The sequence below is a fragment of the Danio rerio genome, chromosome 14 (genome assembly GCF_052040795.2).
Source record: "Danio rerio strain M-AB ecotype USA chromosome 14, GRCz13ab, whole genome shotgun sequence".
NCBI classification, from domain to species: Eukaryota; Metazoa; Chordata; class Actinopteri; order Cypriniformes; family Danionidae; genus Danio; species Danio rerio.
Window position 1 is genome coordinate 43,589,189 of NC_141034.1, and position 21,511 is coordinate 43,610,699.

Consider the following 21,511-nt stretch of genomic DNA (forward strand, 5'->3'; position numbering starts at 1 on the left):
AATGAGACTATTAAAAAAAAAAAATTGTATCCATAGCTCTGACAAAATCTGGGGGAGCAGTGCAGCTTCTTTACACCCCCTTCCCCCATCATCTTCACCTATGGGCACAATGTCAGATACAATTTTGTTGCCCTGACAGGATAAATGGTAGTAAAATGTCACCATTTAGTCACATTCCAGAGTCCTGACAAGGCATTTTTACTCCTAGAACAGCTGATCACTGTAGATTTTTCTTTTCAGACCATTCTCTGTAAGCCCTAGAGATGGCTGTTCGTGAAAATTCTAGTGGATCAGCCATTCTGAAATATTCAGACCATCCCGTCAAGCACCAACAACCTTCCAAATCAACCAAATCACCTTTCATTCCCATTCTGGTCCTCCTTTTGATTTTCAGCAGGTCATCCTGAGGACTTCACTGACCACCTGACTGATTAGATAGTTGGTTAATGAGTAGTTGAACAAGTGTACCTAATAAAGTGACCAGTGAGTGTAAATCAGTTTTAACCTTTGTCCACAATAAATTCGTTTTGATCGCTCAGACGTCTTACCTAATCACAGCAATAGACTGTTCCTGGCTTACGGTGCTTTAAAGCATTTGTCTTTGGAATTAAACCCTCGAGGCGCACATACTAATCACCCTTTGTGACGCTCGCTGAATCCCACATCGGCTCATCAGTAAAATACTTCACATTTAATTGCAGAAGTAAGAAAGAAATTGGCTGTGTTCATGTTAAAAATGACTGGGGTTGAATGAGAATGGGAGACTGGGTAATCAGCTGGGGAAAACTGTCGGAAAAAAAGTTGCAGCTGAGTTGCGAGGAAGCCTCCCAATCCTGATAATTAAGTGTTCAGCGAAACAGTGTGTACTCGCCTGATCTTCTGACAAGAGCAGGAAACAGTCCAGTAACTTGTGTTAATGACCTCTTTGCTGAAAGTGTTATTTATTAATTGCATTAGGTCGAAAATATCCCCCATCTGCAGTCTGCTTTATGCACCTCTTGGCACCCAACTGATATTAACACAAGGATACGATTTCTTATGGCCACTTACTGTAACGGGAAGGTATTGGATTTCATCATAGATCGCTTGTCTGACAAAAGCATCCATTCTGTCTCCCGTTTTCCTTTCGGCGAAATTACGCAGTACATTGATTTCTGTTTATTTATTTATTTTTATTTAAATACCTTCAGGTACTTAATCGTTTGTATTTTTAGAAGTACCAATTAACGTCTGTTTTTATCCACTCCTTTTGTATTAAACGTGAGGCTTTACGCATTTGTCTTTTCATGTTAAATGTTCCACAAGAGGAAACTGAAATCATTACAAAAATTGCATCGTTACACTCGCTTGCCAGCTCCAATTAGAGGCATTTACATACACAATGAGCTTTCGGATAGCTTTGCTGTAGAGTTAGGTACGACCGGCGGCTAGAGCTTGACATGTAATTTATTTTGGCTCTGAGGAGTCCTGTAGGCGAAAGTTAATTTCCTAAAATTAAACTTAGCATATTAGCTGAAAGATTAATGCTAATCTGACCGGTAGGTCTCGGCAGCGTCGCATTGCTACAATAGTTGTGGCCAAGGAGCGGGTGCAGGGAGACTGGGGTATGTCAGCCTGGCTATTATTAACATCCTGACTGTGCCGAACAGATGCTGTGAAAAGCTCTTTTGGGGGATGTTTGTCCAACTTTGCGTTTATTTTAATTGACACAATCTAACAGATCAATGTTGAAGCAGCTTTTTTTCCACTCAAACTTTCCAGCGGTGTTTTTAAAAACAACAACAAAAAAATGCTCAGTGCGTACATCTGACAAGCTGCCTTCTATTCTTTAGATGAAATTGACCTTTCATGGCCTTTTGAATTTGTTAGTATTGTAAGGAAACTTTTATTCAATACCGGACAAAGGTGAAAGTGTAGTTAATGGTGTATTTTTTGTGCTTGGCATTGACTGGCTAATGTTTTAATTGTGTGCCTGTGTGTGTACCTTGTATTCCTTACATTGTGGGGACCAATCAATAGCAGTAAATAGCATTTTTTGGTCCCTATGAGGAAATCATAAATCAAAAAGAATGAATTATTTTGTTATTCTTGTTTGGGTTGTGTTTAGGGGTAAGGAGATTGTACAGCCCATGGTTTCCGCTACATTCATTCTTCCACACTAAAATTAATTCTGGCAAGGCTACATTACAGCTTTTCATTCAAAACCTTTAGTTGTTGCTGTAACAGAGCTTGTTTAACTCTGTTATATGCTGATTGACTGACAGGACATGATGCGTGAGGCCAGCAAACACAATGTATCTTTCAGTTATGATGAACACAGTTTCCATAATTATACTTGTTTATAGATAAAGGTCTATAGTTCCACATACAATGACTTTATCTTGCTGGAGTTTATGGCCGTTTTACTTCAGGAGGCATCAATGCTGTTCTGTAGATCTTTTGGAGACTTTAATAAATATTCCTAGCAAATGTTGGAGACATTCTTGTTACATAAACACATTAAATTGCAGTTCATCTGCGTTTATTTGAGAGCAAACAAGTAAATCTGTGCTTGAACAGCGTATATTTGAGGACTTGCAAGAAGTTTTGTGCAAGCAAAGAGATTCGAATGCTGGTATTACATGAATGCGATTCCGACTTTTAGTACTGCGTTCACGACATTTGTCATTAAAATAACACCATAGATGGTTGAAAGATCTGTGTAAAAGACCTGCCACCACAGCTGAAAAACATCCTAGAGGAAACACTGCACTCCTTAAAATATACAAACCATTACATCTACGGGTAGCTATAGACTATTTTGAGAAACGTATACAGTAACAATGGTGCTAAAGTAGTTTCTGTTTTGCAGTTTTAATTTTCATAACTTCTGTGTCTCCAAAAAGGTCCACATAATGATAAATTATTTGGTTATTAGTTTTAACATTAAAACATGAGTTTGCCTCTTGTTACAGTTATGAAATAGTGTGACAACAAACAGGAAATGTTCATGGGCCAATGACATGACCACATTGAAATGGTCTTTACAAGTGTGTTGTGTTAGACTAGTTGATCTAATAAAAAAAAATTGTCAGTGATTGTCAGTGTTTTTTTTTTTTAATAAGAAAATGATACATTTTTAAACAAGTTTGTAAAGATTATTATTTGTATGGGCACACAGACTTTAAACTTTTAGCCAGGCAGCCCAAGGGTTTCCAGTGAACTGTCTTTCCATAAAAAAATTGTCACGCCTAAGATCTGATTTCTTTAAAAATCACTTCACTGCCTGTAAGATATACGATATGAAGTGGGTCTCACATCGGACAAGAAGCACTGCATTAAATTCCATTCCCCACCGTCATGTCTTTAAAATCTTTACCACAGTATTTTCAATGGAATTTCTGCACTAGCCTGTTGCTACTGACAGCACTAGTGATTATAACAGTCTTTCATCTCATTTTACGCTTGAACAACTAAATAAATGCTTAAGTCTAGTTAACTGAATGTATTGTAATTACATTACAACATCGATGCTGTAAAAACAACCTGGTGAAATTGAAAATTAAGCTTCACATTAAGCTTTCACCAGAAGTTTATCGTTGGCTGTAAAACTCTAGCTGTGCATAGAACCTTCATTCAATTTTTTCTATTATATATCATCATATAATATACTGTATATGGCATTGGTGCTTCTAAAAATGATTTCGAGACAGAAATTTGCATTTATTTAATGTTATTGTGGATTTGTAGATTTTGAGCCTTCATTCAATTTTTTCTATTATATATCATCATATAATATACTGTATATGGCATTGGTGCTTCTAAAAATGATTTAGAGACAGAAATTTGCATTTATTAAATTTTATTGTGGGTTTGTAGATTAGTTTGGGCCATGTTTGTTAGCCTGTCTGCTTTCAGCAATGTGTTTCTGAGCATAGCCTGTCAGGCACGTCTCTTCTATGCAGCAGTGATGGACTTTGGCTTTTTTTTTTTTTCCTTGTCTGAGGGCATATGATGAGATGCCCAGTAAGGAGCAGTGAGGTTTGGTGAGTGTGGACAGGGTTGGTGCTGTTGCAGTCAGTTTAGGCTCCAGGCAGCATTAACTAGCCGAAGGCAGTGAAGCTGAAAGCTAAGGGCTCGGCCCGGCACCAGCCCCTCCACCGGTCACCCCACACAGCGGGGTGGACAGCAGTCATCACCCATCCACCTCAGTCTGACGGCCCGCCTCAACTCTGGGCTCTCATGGTTGTTAACAGCCTCTGCAACTTTTCTTCTCTCTTATTGACAGTCGTGTATCTCCGGCCTGCAGGGCTTTGAAAGATTTATCATACTTTCGCACAGATTTCATGCTTTGGGAATGTTGAAAGGCCCTGAAATAGCACAGTCCCTAGCGAACGCACTCCTTTAATAAGAAAACAGCCAGTGGAGCGCAGAGAGAAGACAAAAGCTGCAAAGCAGACAGGACATTTGTTAGAAGCAACAACAAATGTGGTCGTAAGCTGAGACAGCGAGCTGGAATGTTTCGTAGAAAGGGCTGTGACTAAAAAGCGGCGACTGTGCTTCGCTCGTCCGCAGCAGTCGCGTTTGTTGTGCCGAAAGTGCGATTGTGGGGAGTGTGGCATCCGTTATCATGCTTGTCTCCTGACATCCCCTTCCGTATGATCTGCCGTTTGTGTGCGTGGATGTCAGGAGGGGGCAGGCAGGCGTGATGGAGCAGCGTCAAAACAGAATCAACAACTTCTGCCGACAAGAAAGAAATGATTTCCCCCCTGTATATGCCTCACATCCAAAAACAAATAAATTTGCTCCCTTGTGCCTCGTAGGGAATGTTTGATATGCACAATATGTAATAGAGCAAGTGACAAAGGAACAGGAAAAAAAAGCTCTGATTTGGGGACTGTTTTCTCGTGTTTATAAAAAATTTCTCTTTTGAAAAGTGCAAATAAACTGTCAGTCTGGCATATGAGGTTGCGAGTCTTTTGTTTTCCTCCTTTTCAACATGGTAAAGCGATCTGCTAAGTGTGTTAATGTGGCCTCCTCCAGTTGTTCAACACAAGAAACCTTTTGTCATCGTCTCCCTCTCCTTTTCTCTTGCACTCCGATGCAATATCATAATGTAGGATGATCATGTAAATAAAAAGCCTGCATAAGGAGAGATCGATCAGCTCGAAGTTACGTCTTAGCAGGCAGATGTACCCGAGAGAGGCAAACAAAGAGGGAGGACGGCGCTTTAGTTTAGCTGTAGATTTATTCACATTCAGAGGGCCATTACAGTTGACCTTGCATTGCCAGGGAAAGCTTGTGTAAACCAAGACCTAATAAATCAACTTTAACAAGCTCACTCCCGGCTGGCAGAGCAGCCATGCAATGTCGAGCCAGCCCTGTGCATTAATCCCATTCTTTCCACCGAGGATACCTGTAGATTCGATTTCCCTGATTGCATTCCACGAGACTGCAACACCATTTAATTGCTCTCCAGAAAGCATCTGCTCACTGTCCCTTCACTTAGGCACACATGCTTTAACCTAGAAATCTAATTAGGACATACCAGAGGCTTATGTTATTATCATATAAGGACTAATTAAAGATAAACTAAAAACATTTTGGAAGAAAATTTAGCAAATTTTTATTTGATTAAAAAAACTAAATATTTATTAAAAAATAGAATATATTAGGAATAGCAATTTTCTGTTTTCATTCATTTATAATTTGTTTATATTGCACACTGAAATATACAACACTATTACTTCAAATTAATTATATTGAAAGTCAGATCGCTGAGTAAAAATATTACTATATAATATGCCAACGCCTCCACCTTTCTCTTTAAGACAAGGTTCATGTTTATAATGATATTATTCAGTTGAAGACTTGGTTAAGGTCATGTGATTGTCTGGTTTTAACCAGGTTTTAGTTTGACAGTGCCTCTAGCAAAGTCAGATCGCTGAGTAAAAATATTACTATGTATTATGCCAATGCCTCCACCTTTCCCTTTAAGACAAGGCTCGTGTTTATAATGATATCCTTCAGGTAAAGACTCATTTAGGCTCATGTAATTGTCTGGTTTCAGCCAGGTTTCTGTTAGACAAAGTGAATCTAGCTTTAGATCGGTTATCAAACCGTTAACAAAACGAGTTTTAGAGGAGAGTGATGTAATGTTCAGTAATCCAAGTTTTATCTTTTGATTACCTTTATTTTGTATTTGATGAACATCAATTAGATTGTTACCTTTGAAGAATGTTGTTGGTTCATTTTCCTTCGGCTTTGTCCATTTATTTTTCAGGGGTCACCGTAGATGATTGAACCACCAACTATACCAGCATTTGAATAAAAATCTAAATATTTATCATTCTGTTTTCATTAATTTATTATTTGTTTATATTGCACACTGAAATATACAACACTATTACTTCAAATGAATTATATTTGAAGTCAGATCGCTGAGTAAAAATTATTATATATATTATGCCAACACCTCCACCTTTCCCTTTAAGACGAAGCTTGTATTTATAATGATATCCTTCAGATGAATACTCATTTAGGATCATGTAATCGTCTTGTTTTAAACAGGTTTCTGTTAGACAAAGTGCATCTAGCTTTAGATATTATTAGATGTTATTAAATGATTAACATAAAGAGTTTTAGAGGAGAGTGATTCAATTGATTACTTTTTTTTTTTTTGTCATGGAATTTTTATTTTTGAAATGGCATTTTACGTTTTATAACAACCCACAAAACACTCCCCAAATAAAACAATCAACATCTGCAAATGAATAAGTAAATAAATTGATTACCTTTTTAAATTTTTCCTTTAGCTTAGTCCCTTTATTTATCAGGGGTCACCACAGAGGAATGAACCATCAACTATTCTGGCATATGTTTTACACAGCAAATGCTTTCCTTTGCAGTCCTTTCAGCTGCAAGCCAGCTTTGGAAAACATCCATACCCTCTCACACTTACACACTATGGCCAATTTAGTACACCCAGTTCACTTTTAACGCATGTCTTTGGACTGTGGGGGAAATTTCCTATATGTTCAAATTTAAATGATTTATTTTTCAGTTTCACGTGATTGTCAGAAATCCTTCCTAATTTGGTGCTCATTGAACAGTTTTCATCATTATGTTGTCATGTTGATTCCTTTGCAATAGAGAAAGCTTTGATGATTTATTTTCAGGGCTATGTAAATAAATTAAGCGTTTAAAATAGCCTTTCTTTTAAATATAAATCTTTTGTAAGGCTGTGAATGCATTTTCTGTTTCTTTTCATCTATTAATTTATCTTGGTTGAATAAAGGTATTCATTTCTTTCATGCTCATATATTGAAGTGCATAGAAAATTCCCCAGACATTCAGACAATGCATAGCTTTAGCTTAGGCACATTTAAAATATCACAGTTTATTTATTTATTTTTGGATTATCTTACTTTTTGGTCACATGTATCTGACAAAACCTATTTCATCCCCGGAGAATAGCTCGGCAGACACATTAAATCACACTTTTCACTTCTACTTTTGTTCAGTCAAGGCAGATTTTGCTAGACGGGGCACAGTACGAAATGACTCATTCATTTTAAAATTATGCCAGATTGTCTGAGTTCGGTTGATGTTTGAGGAGAAAGGTAGTATTTGCGGTGCTTTTAGCCCTAAGCCGTCTGTTTTTCACCATCTGCAATTCAGATTTTAAGTCTTTAGTCATGCTTTGAAAAAAGTAATGAAATTAATTCATTTTACCCCAAAAAAGTACAGCCATTTACCTTTGCCTTGCTTTTGCCTTGCATTTGCCTTGCTCTTTTCTCAACACAGTGTTTATTTATTTATTTTAATAGTATTTTATGTTGCTCAATATATTGCTATTTTAAATGATGCATTTATTTTTAGTTGCACCATGCCATTTTTGATACACATAGAGAAAAGGAAAGTAAGATACAGTCATGCAGAGAGGTGGAAAAAGTGTTTTTCTTTCCCTGTGCACGTCAGTGATTTGAGCGGCTGAATAATGTGGAACAGTAATTGTGGGAGAGGGTGAGGTTGTTTTGGAAGCAGGTATTTCGGCTTGACATTGACAGCCAGTCACTCATATTCGGAGGCTGCTGTTGACATGTGGTCTGTGGAGGATAGGGGGATCTCTCTCTCTCTTTCTCTCTCTCTCTCACACACACACATATACGCGCACCTTCTCTACACTTCAGCCCGTCACCCATACCCAGTGCAACCCATTCATTATCGCACCCTGGCACATGTGACCAGTCTTGAGGACACAGGTTTGGCATGGAAATATGTGTGTGTGTGTGTGATAGGAAAGCAGCAGAGAATGCACAAGGTGAAGTTCTCCAGATGTCACATTGCAGGGTTTTGAAGCAGAGCACAGCCGAGGACGCCAAACATCAGTGTGTATGGTGTGCTGGTGACGGGGAACGGAGTTGACACGCTGTCACAGAGTGATGAAAAGCATTGTAAGGTGATGTGGCGGCACTTCTCCCAGTGTCCATGCTGGGGCGAAGGGGAGGGGAGTGGAGGGGAGAGGAGAGGGAGGATTGGTGGAATTGAGGTAGATAAGGTTTGTGCACTAGACAAGTGCTGCTTGGAGCCCTACGTCCCACATTGCCCAGCCTGTGTTGCACCATCTCTCCGTCAGCTAGTACTAGAGTTTGGTTGCACACAGTTGGCTCCCTAGAGATCGAGAAAGAAGGGAGGGGCAAATGTAAAGGAGAAAGCAGCTATGGAGATTCAAAAAAATGTAGGATCCTGAAGAGAGTTTTGGAAAAGAGCTTTTTTTCACCTTCCTGGTGATGGATGTGCAGCAAGAACTAGCAGGAGGGAGTCAGGAAAGGCTTCAAGGAACATTTCACTTTTTTTGAAAATAGACTTAAAAAATCTGGTGGGGGGCACTTTTAGCTTAACTTAGCATAGATCATTGAATCGGATTAGACCATTAGCAATTTGCTGTTGCAGGCACAATGATATTAAAGAGTCTGAAAATATTTCAGAACTGCAGTGCATCAATAAAGTATTCTTAGCTCTACTTAACCCACATTTTTTTATGTTACAGTCTTAATCCAAAATTAAGTTAATTTATTTCCTCCAAATTCTATACACAATACCCCATATTGACAATATGAAAATTTTTTTTTTTTGGAAATTGTTGCAAATTTATTAAAAATAAAAAATACTGAAAAATTACATGTACAGAAGTATTCAAAGCCTTTGCCGTGAAGCTCTAAACCACAAGTGTCAAACTCAGTTCCAAAAGGGCCGCAGCTCTGCACAGTTTAGTTCCAACCCTAATTAAACACACCTGATCAAACTAATTGAGTCCTTTAGGCTTGTTTGAAACCTACAGGTAAGTGTGTTGGAGCAGGGTTGGAGCTAAACTGTGCAGGGCTTCTGCCCTCTAGGAATTGAGTTTGACATCCCTGCTCTAAACTGAGCTCCAGTACATTCTGTTTCCACTGATTATTCTTAAGATGTTTCAGCAGCTTAATTGGAGTTCATCTGTGGTGAATTTAGTTGATTGGACATGATTTGAAAAGGCTTACACCTGTCTATATAAGGCCCCAGGGTTGACACTGCATGTCAAAGCACAAATCAAGCATGAAGACAAAGGAATTGTCTGTAGACCTCTGTGACAGGATTGTCTCGAGGCACAAGGCTGGGGAAGGGAACAGAAAATTTTCTGCTGTTCTGAACATTCCTATGAGCACAGTGGCCTCCATCAGCCATTAGTGGAAGATGTTTGGAACCACCAAAACTCTTCTTAGAGCTGGCCGGCCATATAAGCTAAGTCATCGAGGGAGAAAGGCCTTAGTCAGGGAGGTGATCAATAACCCTATGGTCACTCTGTCTGAGCTCCATCGTTCTTCTGTGGAGAGAGGAGAACCATACAGAAGGACAACCATCTGTGCAGCAATTCCCCAATCAGGCCTGTATGGTAGAGGGGCCAGACGGACCTGGGGCCTCATGTACGAAGACTTGCGTGGAAATCTTACTAAAACATTGCGTACGCACAATCCTGTAAATGTGCGTACGCAGAAAAAAATTCAGATGTATGAAACACTGCGTACGCCGAATCTCACGCATATTCTTTTGTACATCTGAATGAACGTGAAACTGAGCGCAACATGCACGAGCGCAAAACCCCTCCCTGCCTCCTCCCCCGTATGAATATGCTAATGACTATGCTAATGGCAAAACCCAACGAAAAAGCAAAGGCAAAAGCAAGCAAGAAGAGAAACTTTGAACAGAATGTGAATTGGTGGTGCTCCTTTCGGAGGCAGACAGGAGAAAAGCGGTGTTATTTGCAAGTTTGTTCTCCGGAATTAACAACAAAAGAAAAAAAATAGAGTGGGAGAGTTTAGCTGATCCGGTTAACACAGTTGGGTCTGAACATCGCACTGAGTGCATTAAAAAAAGAAATAGTGGTTTATATCTGTAAAATGTTGCAGCACTCGCAACAGTCTCAGTGGCGCGCTCCTAAGACGCATGTCATCATGTTCTGACACGTGCATGAACTCGGCTCGAATCCAGCGTCTGATTAACTCTTTCTTGTTTTTTCCCCCGCTACAAATCAGATTTTGCCTTCTATTTATCACGAAAAAGACAAGTAGGAATCATCAATAACTTTGTGCATCATATTTTATTTGCACATTTATTGAATGGAAATGTTTCTGATTCACGCATGCAAATTCATCTTCAGATGGTGCCTTTATAGCAATGTGCGTGCAGTAGATAGCTCAGATTACATTGGGAAAACAGGCGACTGCTGCAAATTGTGCTTTAATGTTTAGCTGCTCAACTGTATGGTATGGAAATCTTATTTACCTGCTAGATCGATGAACCCGTCTCATACAGCTGCCATTGCAAGGCTCAGTCACTTTGTAAAGTGCAATTTAACACAACTGCCTCTAGGAGTCGCCAATGGAAATAAAACAGACACGCACAAAAAATGTGCGTACGCCTGCCAGAAAGCTGCCGTGAACCTGCGCACATTCCCACGTTCAGTTCATTGTTAGTAAATCCAAACGTGAGTGATTCTGAGCGTGAAACCTGGCGTACGCAAAGTTTTTGTGCGTACGCAGCGTTGATACATGAGGCCCCTGGAATTTGCCAAAGATACCTAAAAGACCCCCAGATCATAAGAAACTAAATTCTCTGGTCTGATGAGACTAAAAATGAACACTTTGCAGTGAATGCCAGGCGTTACTTTTGGAGAAAACCAGGCACCATTCATCACTATACAGCGAAGCATGGTGGTGGCAGCATTATGCTATAGGAATGTTTTTAGCAGCAGGAACTGGAAGACTAGGCAGGATAGAGGGAAAGATGAATGCAGTGATGGACAGAAATCCTGAATGAAAACCTGCTTCAGAGCGCTCTTGACCTCAGACTGGGGCCACGGTTCATTTTACAGCAGAACAATGACCCAAACCACACCGCCAAAATATCAATGGAGTGGCTTCAGAACAACTCTGTGAATGTCCTTTAATGGCCCAGCCAGAGCACAGAACTAAATCCTATTGAACATCTCTGGAGAGATGTGAAAATGGCTGTACTCTGTCGCTTCTCATTCATCCTGATAGAGCTTAAGAGGTACTGCAAAGAGGAATGGGCAAAAAATTCCCAAAGACAGGTGTGCCAAGCTTGTGGCATTATATTCAGAAAGACTTGAGGCTGTAATTTCTGCCCAAGTTGCATCAACAAAGTATTAAGCAAAGGCTGTGAATACTGATGTACATTTGATTTTTCAGTTTTTTTTTTTTATTTTAATAAATTTGCAACAATTTAAAAAAAAAATGTCACATTGTAATCATGGACTATTGTGTGTCGAATTTTGAGGAAATAAATTAATTTAATCCAATTTGGAATAAGGCTGTAACATAAAACAAAATGTGCAGCGCTATGAATACTTTCTGGATGCACTGTAGAACTGTCTCTCACAAACATCTCCATGGTTGCAAGTTTTTTCAGGCGCTAATGATCATATTTTTGATCAAAATGCTAGTGATCAAATCTCATGATCTCTGCTAAGCTAAGCCAAAAGTTCTCCTGCCAGACTTGGAAATTGGCTGAGGGGATTCAAAAATGGGTAAACTCAACTGTTTAACTCTAGGGGAGTTGTAATATGAGCGTATTTTAAAGTGTTCCTATAAGCCATGTTTGTTTTAATTTTCTGTGTCATCCACGACTGTAACCTGTTTCCGAAAAGCTTTCTTAATGTACTGCTTTCCCTACGGACACACAAAGAATCAGTGCCTGCCCACTTGCTCCACACTTTCCATCCATGCCCCCATCCATTTCTCTCTTAAATAATTGAACAAAAGACTTTCAGGCAGGAAACGGGCCGAATCTTGCCCAGTTCACAGTTCATTGTTGTGCAAACTGCTCACCAGCAGAATTCAGGCGGTAGAGCGATGAGAGATCCTGCATGATGGTGCAGTTATATAAACCTAAATAAGATTTTTTTCTTTGCCATGAACGTCTGCATTGATTTTTTTGCTTCTTCTTCCAGACCCATAATTCACAAGCCTTTATGCTGAGCGTGATATAAACCCAGTACACATTCATTCGTGCTCAAAGAGAGCGGGGTCAACACAAGGCCAGTAGTACTATGGAACAATGACGGAATGGCTCCTGGGTAGGTCAGCTGACTTGCGCACTGCCAGCTCAGGGGATTGAACCAATGACCTTCTGGGTAGTTCTCACTCCTCTGCCTTCTTGGCTACTGCCGCCAAACATCAAGTAAATCAAGCACAGGAGATGCAGTGAACCGTGTTATAGAAGGCATGGAAATAAGTACAGCGCTTGGTAATAGGCTTTCTGAACTATGTGAACTCTCTTAACTGAAAAGTGTTGTTGACTCAGTGCTTAAAACATCTAGAGAGGCATTCAGCTTGTTAAGTGTGTGTCAATTTGTGTCCGTGTGTGCACATACGGCACTTACAGTATATCTGGAAAATAAAAATATTGTTGAAGTCATGGAAAAGAAGAATAGTAGTTTTTATAATGTTATACATTTACGTGCAGAGATGGACATGATCCTTCAGAAATCATTCTAAAATGCTCATTTGGTTCTCAAAAACATGACTTATGCTTTAGTATTTGATATTACACTGCAGTTTTTTTCTGAATGGTTTGAAATTTTTTTATTAGTGATTCTCCCATCAGGGTTTTTGCAGCTGATACCAAGTACTGATTCCTCGTCATAATTGGCCGATACCGGGTACCAATTCTGATGCTTCAAGCTTTATATAGCTTTGCCATTGCATAAGCACAGTTACCCTTTAAGTATGAGATCTCACCTTGGCTAAGAGAATAAATTAAGGATTTTGCATACATGTAATGGTCAGATTTAAAAAATAAATAGATAAAACATAAAAATGGTAAGAAAAATGACTAACAATACAGTTTGGAAACGTCACTTTTATGTTGTAGCGCTGCTGATTAAAGATGCAAGGTTTAACGTTACTATGGTAGTATTGTGATACTATGGCTCCAAAATACTGCCGGTGCCACTGTATCGTCATTAATGGTCTATCTACAATACATAATGTTGCATGTGGAAAAGTGACTAAAATGCTCACACGTTTGTGCAACAATAGACCATTTTATTTGAATAGTCTGTGGAGCACTTTAAGGTTGCAAACTGTAGAATTCACGCATTTTATGGTAGCCTACTGCATGTTTTCTGATGCTTCAATCAAACCTGAATCAATTTATCTCTTAAAAAAAGCAACTAACAAAAAAAAAAAAAAAAAAAAAAAAAAAAAAAAATATATATATATATATATATATATATATATATATATATATATATATATATATATATATATATATATATATATATACTGGAAACTGAATTTTTTACCACTTCATAAAGACTAATTTGGTTGAAAAAATGCAAATTTTATTATTAATGCAAATTTCATTTGGTAAAATTTTATCTTTATTTTAAATGTATTTTTTGTTGGTCAGTTATCCACAGATTAAACAAAACCAGCTAATAGATTTTTGGTGAAGTGACATGCAAATACTTTTTTCAATAATAATGGAATCATGACTTCAATTTAAGTAGGCCTATTTTAACATATAAAATATGTTTCTGACATATTTCTGACAATTTTATTTCATGGATTTGATTTATGAATTACAGTATCGCAATACTACTTGGTATCACGATTCTTTAGCTGGTATAGTGTTGTAGCATGAATTAATGGTATCGAGCCAACCCTGCTGGTGCATCACCGGGCCCGCATATGTATTTTTCTCTGCTTGTAAATTTATAAACAAACACTTGCGGTTGGTTCACAACGAGTCATTCTCAGCGAGAATCAACGAGATCAACGAGTACCGATTGAGTTGTGATTATCGGCCAATACCAATTTCCGACCAATGGATCGGAGCATCCCATGTTTTTATTGTTGTACAAGCATTGTTTTGTATACATTTTATAAATGTTTAATATATGAACCTGCCCCACTGTTTCTGTAATCTGAAGTACAGTTGAAGCATTTATAGCTGAGAAGTTGTTTTTGATTGAGTAGATTTATTGAAGTCCTTTCTCTCCAGATATTTCCAGTATGCAGAATTAATGCATGCGGCTATAAAGAGAATCTTCTGAATGTGTCAGTTCTTCAGAAATTCAAAAAAGCTAAACTACATTGTCTTTTCTCTCTCTAGCTTTCTGATCAACTGTTTATGTGGCTAATTATGGGCACAATAATAATCTTCTTCAACCAGATTTCCGTGTTGAGTTCTGTTTTGCATCAGCACTTGTGTGTGTATGTGTGTGTGCTTCTGTGTGTGCCTCTTAATGAGGTCCGGCATTTGGAGAGGGACTGACTTTACCTCTCAAATAACCGGCTACAACCAGCATCTTCCTGTTGTCATGTCCACTGGTAATGAATACATCTCACTGTCAAAGACACTGTATTAATATATCCTGATGACTATTGGAAAAACATTGCAGAAACTGGCATGAAATCATACCGCAAGTCATAATGAGAGAACTGCAGCACATCTTGCTGAATTATATATTGCATTCATGTGATTGGATAAGGTGAGGCCACTGGAACTCAGACTTAATAATTTAGTGGTTGCATTACTGTGGAGATGATTGCGTGGGCAGGATAACATTTGTTTATTGGGTGTAAGGGAGGTAAACAGAGTGGCACCGGAGGGTATAATGTCTCGAATGAGACACCATGGCATATTGTAAAAGGGAAAAAGGCAAGCTGCAAATTACAGTGTTTAAATGCATTTTTTTTTAAATGAAAGTGCTGCAGGTCATAAAGGAATGGTTTAACCAAAAATGAAAACTGTCATCATTTGCGACCAGTGTTATCATGTTGAAACATTTCGACAAAAAACATTAAGTATTACTCATTTAAATAAATACATAAAAATACATGTTTTTTTCTGTTCAAGTTCATTGTTGATATTAAAATATTGGCCGCACACCTTGCTTTTCAGTAACAGCACTGTAGACTCGCAATTACAATATTTAAATGCATTTTTGTGCTGTAGTGCTGCAGGGCATAAAGGGAATGTTTAACCAAAAATGAAAACTGTCATCATTTGTGACCATTTATATCATGCTGAATCATTTCGAGTTGGAACATTGAGTTTTAAAATTTTTATATATTAAAAACAAACTATAATTAAACAGTTTTGTTCCCGATTTCTTCAGTTCGTTTCCAAACATATTATATTATATTATATTATATTATATTATATTATATTATATTATATTATATTATATTATATTATATTATACACTCACCGGCCACTTTGTTAGGTACACCTTACTAGTACTGCGTTGTACCTCCTTTTGCCTTTAGAACTGCCTTAATCATTTGTGGCAAAGATTCAACAAGGTACTGGTAATATTCCTCAGAGGTTTTGGTCCATATTGACATGATATCATCATGGAGTTGCTGCAGATTTGTCGGCTGCACATCCTTGATGCGAATCTCACGTTCCACCACAACCTAAAGTTGCTCTTTTGGATTTAGGTCTGGTGACTGTGGAGGCCATTTAATACAGTGAACTCGATGTGTTCAAGATACCAGTCAGAGTTGATTCATGCTTTATGACATGGTGCTTTATCCTGCTAGAAGTAGTCATCAGAAGATGAGTACACTGTGGCCATAAAGGGATGGACATGATCAGCAATAATACTCATGTAGGCTGTAGCGTTGACACAATTCTCAATTGGTACTAATGGCCCCAAAGTGTGCCAAACGGTATCACGGTGGCGCAGTGGGTAGCATAATCACCTCACAACAAGAAGGTCGCTTGTTTAAGCCCCGGCTGATTCAGTTGGGATTTCTGTGTGGAGTTTACATGTTCTCCCCGTGTTTGTGTGGGTTTCCACTGGGTGCTTTGGTTTCCCCATGTGTTTCCTCCGGGTGCTTCGGTTTCAAGTCTAAAGACATGTGCTATAGGTGAATTGGGTAAGCTAAATTGTTCAGAGTGTATGGGTGTTTCCCATTGATGGGTTGCAGTTGGAAGGGCATCTGCTGCGTAGAACATGCTGGATAAGTTGGCGGTTCATTCTGCTGTGGCGAACCCTGATTATTAAAGGGACTAAGCCGAAAAGAAAATGAACGATTTATATTATATTTGAGTTTTCGGACATCAATCCTCATTGACTTTCATTTTAAAAAACTGTCAGGATTCAGCACATTATCCCACTATTTTGTTTTACAGAACTTGGAAAGCCATATGATTATATAACACAACAAGAGGAAGACTGAATAACAACAGAATTGTTTTTGCATGGCCTATTCCTCTAAACCCTCTGCAGTCCCTCATAAAAGTAATTAGTGGTCCATGGATTTTGTAGAATTAGCTCATAGAATTGGAGGACTCGGAATGCTGAGTGACATTCTGTGTCCCCATGGCAACAGCACACGGACTCCCCACATCGATACAGCCCCATTCACCCCTTCCTCATTTAAATATTTAGCACTTATAGGGGGCTGAAGATTTAGCTCATAAATCCACAGCCTTCTATTCTATACAAGTACACAAGCACGCACATCACTGAGACTTTTCACCGCACAGACAAACATGCCAACTAGGTGCAGGCTTCATTACTGCAGTGTGTGTGTGTTTGTGTGTCTTGGCGCTCTTGAGTGTGAGTGGAATGGACACGGGTGGACGAAACAGTGTATGTGTGCTGTCCAGTCAGGTCCCAGGGGCTGCTCTTCATGCATGGGAAAGCGTGCTGGAGTGTGTGTCTTGTGTTTGCGCGTGCTGAGAGTCCACATCTGTTAGCGTGGCACACATTGCTTTTCCTCAGACAGCGCCACTGAGAGACTTTGGCACTGAGTCGTGATGGAACAAGCTCATTATACCAAACCCTCCCTCTTTCTCCTAGCACATGAGAAGTGGGCCGTGTGTGTGTGTTTGTACCTCAGATGCTGGCGTGTCATATGTGTGTATGTGTGTGTGTGTGTTGTAGACAGACTGCTTCTTCACCAGACCCTAATACAGAATGGCACGCGGTTAAGTTGGCCGTGCAATCGTGCATTTGAAAGGTGTGTTTTTCTCTCTGTCGTGTTCTCCAAAACGCACGCCTTTCCATCGCAGAGCTGAGAAGCAGAGACGGGGAGGTGAGGGGAACTTTTTATCCAGTTCAATAGTAAGAGAATTAAGCATGAAATGACAGAGAGTTGGATAACAGCGAGAGAGCAGGCTCAGCCTCTGCTGGAGTGAGTTTTTGGCCTTAGAAAGTGAGACCAAAGGCAGTTTTTAGATGAGTGCCCATTACTTCCACAGCCAGCTTCGACTCGTAGAGGAAGATTCAGCTCTGCGGCTAAGGACTGGGCGGTAATGCGAAGGTGAGCTTCGTCATTATAGGGCAGGATGACCATTGATTTTTTTTTTTTCTCGCTAGGAAATCGAAAAGACTAATGTTATTCATTGAAATGATCTTTTTTTCATCTTTTCATCTTTGCTGTATGCCTCCATTGATTCGCCTGTTCTTGTACGTGAACAGCGTCTGTTCAGGTGCAAATGAAATTGCTGTGTGTTTCATAGAAGCACAGACTTGGCCTTGGCTGCACAGACTTCTCCGTAATCACATGTTCGCCATTGATTGGCGCCAAGTTATTAGACGAGACTGTTTCGCATCGCTTTTCTTTTTGCAAATCCTGGTAAACATTGCAAGTCAGGCTAACTTCCAATTCACAAGCGCATCTTTAGCGTGTTTATCACGATTGGAACCCTAAAGAGTGCGGGCATTACAAAGCCGTAGCCCACAAAGACGAAGCCTATGAAGCTTATTTGTGTCTTGTCTGTTTCACTAGCTTTAAAAAACAAAATAATGAGGCTATGCTCCACAGATGATAATAAGAAAGCCCAAAAATAAGGAGAAACGGAGAGATTGGGAGAGAGGGGGGTGGGAAGAGAGATGTTATTGCTCCAAAAGAAGAGAATAATCTGCCAAACAGGTTTAAAAGAGCTAATGAGAACATCTCATGCAAAACTAAAGAGATGTTTGCTACTCAATGAAGTCTTTTCACTGCCATATTTCCACTGCACACTCTCCTAATAACGCACACGCTCAGGCAAAACATTTTGTGAGGCTGTAACCTAGAAATACAAATAGGAGAATTTGCAAAAGTATCTCCATTAACACATTCCAGGTCACAGTCAGCTGCTTTTATTATGTAGGTGCTCAAAACATTCTCAAATGAGCTTGTGGCACTTCGTCTGAACCTTAGGGATAAATACTCGGCACGCTTATTTGAGACTGCTCTAGGAGTTGCAGGATAAAAAAGACAATGTTTATGGGCTCTTTATATAATTGTAAATAAAATGGCAAAACCCATCAATTGCATATTTAAGTAGCAATATATCAAAGAAATAGCTCACCCAAAAATAAACATTTTTCAAGTGTTTCCAAATTTTTGAGTTTCTTTCTACTGTTGAACACAATATATTTTAAAGAGTGATATAAACCAGATTCATAGTCAATAGGCAATAGTGCTATGCAAGTCAATGGTAAACAGTTTTGTTACAATCACCAGCGATCCACACTTGCAGAGCGCTGGTAAACATCCACCATCACCCGGACTACAATTCTGTCACCTTACAAATTACAAATCCTGTCATGTACATCAGACACACCCATTTCCGAAATTCGGATAATTACACAAACAGCTGCTAGCTGATCTAAGGCTGATAACATGGACTATTTATACAGCTCACATTCCCACACACTTTGCTGAGTCTTATTGTTTTATCCTTGTTACATTAAAAAGCGTTTCCTGTATCTAGTCTTTTTGTATTCCTTGACCCTAGCTGTGTTTTCTCATTAATGTTATTGCTGCCTGTATTGACCTTTTTGCCTGTGACTTGACTACGCTTTTGGATTGCCCTCATGCTTCTGTTTGTACCCGTTGACCCGCTGAATAAAGCTGCACGTTGATCCTCTTTCTGTTGTCATCCGACTCTCTTTTCTTTACATGTTTTTTTTTTTTGTGCTTAATAGAAGAACCTCAAATTGGTTTAAAACAAGTGGGGTGTGGGTATATTTTTTATTTTATTATTTTAAGGGATAATTCACCCCAAAGTTTTTTTTTTTTTTTTAATAAAAAGTTATACCACCATTTGAAAGTTTGGGGTTGGTTAGACACCTTTAATATTTTTGTCATTGTAACGTGTGAATTTAAAATGTCCTTTAATATAACGTTTTATAAAATATAATTTATCTCTTTGATTCTTCAGCAATTATTTTAGTATTCAGTGTCACACAACCTCTTAATCATTAAGGTAATCATTCTGGTATTTAGATTTTTTATTTGGATTTGTGTATTGTTTCAATTATCCATTACATTTAGTCATTTAGCAGACGCTTTTATCCAAAGCGACTTACGAATGAGGACAAGGAAGCAATTTACACAACTATAAGAGCAACAATGTATAAGTGCTGTAGGGAAGTTTCAGGTATGTAAAGAAAGTGTAAGAAGCAAATCATTAGTAAAAAAAAAAATAAAAAAAAAAAATAAATAAATATATATATATATATATATATATATATATATATATATATATATATATATTTTTTTTTTTTTTTTTTTTTTTTCTTTTTTCTTTTTTTTTTTTTGTAGTTAGTGGTGGAGCCAGAGAAGGAATTGCATGATGAACATTCTATGATGATCAATGTACATTAAATGCTCAGCACACTTATTTCTTAGGCTGCATTTACACTGCAGATCTTTATGGTCTATTCCGACTTTGTGACTATTCAATTTACATGACGACCCGCTTACATCATCTTTTAAAAGTGACTCGTATGCGATTGTCTGCATTTACACAGCACATGGCAAAGGTGCAATGACCATGAAAATAGAGCAGGTGCTGACTGACAGCTGATAATAAAAAGAGCACACTTTTCAATCTGTTCACAGGGTTAATTTTTTTAAATTATTTTTGACAAATTATTTTCTACAGTTAATGACAGAAAATGTATCATTTGGCCATCTTCTTTTAATCTAGGCATTTTTAAACCGTTAGGCATCTTAATAATGCATGTGATGTATGCAACAGTTTTATATTAGTTTATATTGGCGGATGTTATGCTCTCTCTCTCTCTTTAGTTAACATGTGTAAATACTTGTGCTACATGACGATGTAAAGGCTTTTTAGTCCTTGTGTTTGAGATTTAAGGTTTGGGACTCTGCTGAAGTCTGTTCCAAAATAAAGGTGTCAAAGATGACATCATTCGCTATGGTTTTTAATGATGCAGGACTCGTAATGACAGGTGAAAATCCGATCTACCTGCTTACACTGCAGACACAAGGACCCAGATCTGATTCATATCGGATACATTTCCACATATGAACAAGGCCTGAATCTGATTTGAATAACTCAGAATCGATGGGATTTTTGTCCTGCTTACATGTACATGGGCATCTGATCTAAAATCGGAATTGAGACACTTGAACCATGGAGTGTAAATGCAGCCTAAGACATATTCTATGAATTGCAGCCTCACTTTCCCTTTTCATCATGACCTTTTCATGACCTTTCTGCATAATTTTCTCCCTATACTAGTATGTAAAATAGTAACTATGTTACAAATTTACATATTAGCCTTTTCAGTAATTTTCTGAAACAGAAAAACCTCATTGTTAACACAAATATTACTTTTTGAACTAATCAGCATATACTGATATACTTTCACTTTGTTGTAAGTGGCACCATCATTTCCGTAACACAGTGGACGCTGTTCAGTTCTGAATTTAAAATGGCCAATTAGAATTCTGTCCTGTATTTCAAACCCGGTTGATATAAAAGCCTTAATTTGCATGGTGTTTGAGCGCTAGTGCCTGCGCTTGTCCGCTGTATGGCCGAAGGCTTGCGACTTTTTTTCCCCCAGCGTGACGGACAGCTCTGTCCAGCTTCGGTCCGGTTTTAATTAGGACAGCCCATCTGAGATTAGAAGGCCCGGGGCCCGAGGGGCTCCCGCTTCCAGCCTGTTTGAATGTTTCTCCCAGATGTGAGTAGAGCACAGTGCCAGACC

At 38.6% G+C, this 21,511-nt stretch overlaps 1 protein-coding gene and 1 long non-coding RNA gene across 51 annotated transcripts in view; one reads left to right on the top strand and one right to left on the bottom strand.

Annotated features, from left to right (window-relative positions):
• The window catches only part of diaph2 (diaphanous-related formin 2), a 716,224-nt gene that overhangs the window by 85,561 nt on the left and 609,152 nt on the right, over positions 1–21,511 (top strand). The window lies entirely within an intron of this gene.
• On the bottom strand, positions 1,511–8,131 carry LOC147840881 (uncharacterized). The gene is made up of 3 exons (XR_015508047.2): positions 6,367–8,131; positions 3,781–5,704; positions 1,511–3,650 (listed from the first exon to the last, which is right to left on the bottom strand). It is a non-coding gene; the product is annotated as an uncharacterized LOC147840881 (long non-coding RNA).